Consider the following 4584-nt stretch of genomic DNA (forward strand, 5'->3'; position numbering starts at 1 on the left):
AGCAATTTGCACTTTGGGTAACTTTTGGTTGGGCAATCGAGGCCATATTCCTCGGCTGCTAGGACATTAATCCATCTATCGTTGAGCAGATCTTGATCAGCTTGAAGCTGTTGCTGCTGCTTCTTCTTCAGGCTCCTTGCAGTGGCTATTAGCTGGCGCTTAAAGTGCTCCTGCTCGAGAGGTTCCTCAGGCACGATAAAATCCTCGTTGTCGAGGCTCACCTCATCCTCGGAGAGCGGAAGATAATTACTGTCCTTCGAGTCTTCGTTTACGGCCTGTTCATCAGGGCTGACTCGCCCATCTTCCCATTTGTCCTGTTCGGAGGTTGGCTCAAAGGGGTCTTCATTGTCTTCGGCATTGTCTAGAGTATTGTTTTCTCCTGTGCCGGTATTGCTGTCTTTTCCACTGTGTGACTTAGAGCGGCGCCGCTGTCGTCGGTGCTTTGGCTATATCTCAGGAGGTTTATCCTCGACTAGGTCTTCTCTGCCATCGCCGTCATTCTCTTTTTGTGTATCCACCATGTATACGTCATATGTTAGGGATATAGCTACCAGGTATGACCCGCCCAGGAGGGGCCGGGTCACCCCAATGGAGGGTTACGGAAAGAAGCCCAGTAATATTCAAGGTGATAGTGTATTAAGAATTGTAAAAGGCATAAGCCCAAAGGCGACTTAAGGCCCAACATTTTAAATTGACTTATGTAAAGAAAGGCTTGTAGAGAAAGGCATGTAAAAGAAGTCACCAAGGTGGACACGTTTTATGAGCCGGCCGGGACTCTGTAGGCCGCCAGGCGTCAACCTGTATATATAAGGGGACGACCCGGTGGCGGCTTAGGGCAAGAAACAACCAGATCGATAACCAAGCCGGCGAGTTGAGCCCCTTGGAGATCGAAACCTCAGCAATACCAATCCCAACTAGACATAGGCTTTTACCTTCATCGTAAGGGGCCGAACTAGTATAAAAACTCTCTCGTATCCGTTGTCCCGATTAACCCCTTTAAGCTTCCTAGTGCGATGGCCCTACGACTAAGTCCTTGCTCTTGGACATATGTCGTGTCAACCCCACGACAGTTGTCGCCCACTGTGGGGCCAGCGCATGGTGGATTTGAGTTCTTGAAGGGCAACTTCGAAGGGCTCAAGGGATACGCTGTGGGCCGGATGACCAAGAGTCATCGCGGCAAGCTCTACATCGACAACGAAGGCTGAGGCCCTGATGCCGGCTCAATCGAGTACGGGTACCGGGTCCCCTTCGGTGGAATTCATGTCTTCATCGGTCGGATCGGCGAGTCAGGCCCTAAGCCGGACGTCCGCACCGACCTCATTGAAACAGCTCAGCGCACAAGGACCACCCGTGTTCAATCTGTCATGAAGCATGCCTTCGTGGGCTGCATCCACGGCAGTGAATACTCTGAAGGATCGATAATGGGCGGTGAGACGGCCGTCTATTCTGACACTGCATCGTCAACAGGTGAGACGAACTCTCTGTACCAGTTGCAAGATGGCATGCTCGCGGGTTGTTCTGATGGCAGCAGTATTCCGGACCCCTTTGATCCACCAAATTGGGCTAGAGTCTTCATGGCGGGCACACAGCCCGGACAGAACTCTACCGCAGCGATAGCAGCAGCTACCGGGTCGGCTGCAGCTGGGTCAGGAGACCCTGCGCGCCCCCCTGACTCAGATTTTAATGGACCTCGTGGATAAGCTGACTGCTCTGTTAACCATTGTGGTAGAGCCGGCGGATAAGGCCCAACACGACGCAGAGGTGGCACGCATGCGTGAGGAGATGGTGCGAGCCAAGGAAAATCTAGCCGCGGAGGAGACCCGGATGGCAGCAGAACGAGCAGCTTTAGATGCTCGCGCTCAACAGCTTCAAGCAGAAATTTCCGGCTCTCGGTGGATCTTAACGCATCAAACGAGGTCATGAGGAGGAGGCATCAGAAAACTCAGTCGCGTCTACCTCTGATGCTGGATCCGAGGAACCTGTTCCATACACCCGGGGCTGGGGGGAGCAACCCGCCGGAGGCAAACCGGGTTACGACACCCGGTGCACCAGTTCAGCCACGTGGCATGGAGCCACCTCGTATAAACGCAGCTCCTCCTCATTATGTGCCAACACCTCCAGGTCACTTCTCAACCCTCTGGAAAACCTCATCGCGACGTCGGCTCGTTTGGCGGCTCTCCCAATGGAGGGCGACTCACCAACAGCAATTGAAACCCGGAGGGTAAGAGAACTACTTCAAACAGCTCTGGCCCAGCAGGATGCATACTCCTACAGTCGAGACATGATCCATTCAACTCCTCGCCCAAGCCGGAGCCCGAGTTACAGTATGCACATGGAGTCTGCGGAGATGTCAAGTAATGCTGAGCACCACAACCGGCCATATAGGCATGAGCAGGTGCGGGCTGGAGCCCTTAATTTAGGGGATCAAGAGAGGATTCGTCAAGAGGCGGAACGAGCGGCTCAAATGGCGGCAGAGCAGGCAGCTCATCAAACCTTTCCGGCTTATCCAGCAACCTCAGTCGAGGCAGGAGTAGCCACAAGAACCGGAGGTGTGCCTTGTTTGGTGCCGGCCATATGCAATGATAGGTTGCCAAAGGACTTCAAGGGGCCTCGTAAGGTGCCTAATTACACGGCTGACCTACAGTCGGGGGCTTGGATTGAGAGTTATGAGATGGCTATGGAACTATTGGAGGTTAGCGACACTGCAATGGCCAAGTATTTTACTATGATGTTGGATGGAACAGCTCGTACTTGGTTAAAGGGATTGCCACCCAATTCTATCGGCTCATGGGCAGAGTTGAAAGCCCGGTTCATCCAGAACTTTAAGGACACGTGTAAGCAACCTATGTCGATTGTGGACCTGACCAATTGTAAGCAATAGGATGGTGAATCCACAACCCATTGGGTGCACTGAGTCAAAGAGATAATACATTCATCTGATAAGATGGACGCCGTCTCAGCAGTTTTAAAGTTGGAGAAAAATTGCCGTTTTGAACCTCTAAAGTAGAAGCTGGGGCGGCTCAAACATGACTGTAATGACATGGGAACATTGATGGCGGCTCTCGTCAAATATGCTGATTCTGATACCACCAAGAACCCGGTGTCTGACGAAGAAAAGGCAACAAAGGAAAAGAAGAACGGCAACGGCAAGGGTCCCCAGCATAACCCGGCAAATCAGGGAGGTAATAAATGTAAGGCTGATGAGTTTGTTGCTAATACTAATGCGCAGGGTGGTAATCAACGGCGCAAGGGCAGACAGCCCCCTCGATCGGGCGGGTCAGGCCCCACCCTGGAGCAGTTGTTGAATGAACCTTGTCCAAAGCACGGCACCCGGGAGAAACCAGCCACTCACCTGTGGAAGGATTGCACGATCATGAAGGCATTTAAAAATTCAAATACATTTGATGGGGGTCATGGCCCAGGTGGCGGTTCAGGTGGAGGCGGCTTTCAGGGCCCAGGAGCCGGTTCAGGCGAAGGAGGTTTTCACGGTCAAGGTTATCCTGGTCACCAAGGAGGATATAATCAGCAACCTGGCCAGGGTAATCAGCAGCAGCAATCCGGTTATCAGAGCAACCCGAAGCAGCTGAATAGTGGGCAATATCATGTATTTACCACCAGCTTATGTAAGAGGGACCAGAAACTTCACAAGAGAGCCGTCAATACTGTTGAGCCGACGGTTCCACGTTATCTACGTCGGTCAGAGCAGCCTATTGTGTGGAGCAGAGAGGATCACCCGCCCCGAGTTGATAACCCGGGTCACTTGGCTTTGGTAGTGGCACCTCAGGTTGGTGGATACAAGTTTACTAAGGTACTCATGGATGGACGCAGCATCATCAACATCGTCTACTATGAGACGTTCCGCCAGATGGGATTGGCTGATAAAAATCTTAAACAGCCCAACACTGTTTTTCATGGTGTGGTACCTGGTAAGTCGGCATACCTAGTTGGTAAGATTGAGCTAGAAGTAGCTTTTGGGGATGAATATGACTCCGGAGCGGAGAAATTAACCTTTGAGGTGGTTAAGATCAAAAGCCCATATCATGCTCTGTTTGGGCGGCCGGCTTATGCCAAGTTCATGGCTCAGCCTTGTTATGTGTATTTGCAGCTCAAGATGCCGGGTCATAAGGGTACCATTACGGTACATGGGAGCAGGAAGATTGCCTTGGAGTGTGAAGAAGGTGATGCTGCCTATGCGGAATCCGTCTGTGCAACAGAGGAGTTAAAGTTTTACAAAGATCATGTTGACCCGGCGGCCATGACGTCATTAAAGAAACCCACAACAGAGCATGAGCCGGTGTTGAAATTCAAATCGGCTGATGACACTAAGATGGTTGACTTTGTGCCTGGCGACTCATCCAAACAGTTCATCATCAGCACAAACTTGGATCCAAAATAGGAAAGCGCGCTCATCGAGTTCATTCGTGAGAACCGGGACATCTTTGCATGGAAGCCTTCAGACATGCCGGGTGTCGGTGTCAAAATCGGCAGATCTCGGGTAGGGGGTCCCGAACTGTGCGTCTAAGGCGGATGGTAACAGGAGGCAGGGGACACGATGTTTTACCCAGGTTCGGGCCCTCTTGATGG

This window comes from Triticum urartu, chromosome 5 (assembly GCF_003073215.2).
Source record: "Triticum urartu cultivar G1812 chromosome 5, Tu2.1, whole genome shotgun sequence".
Classification (NCBI taxonomy): Eukaryota; Viridiplantae; Streptophyta; class Magnoliopsida; order Poales; family Poaceae; genus Triticum; species Triticum urartu.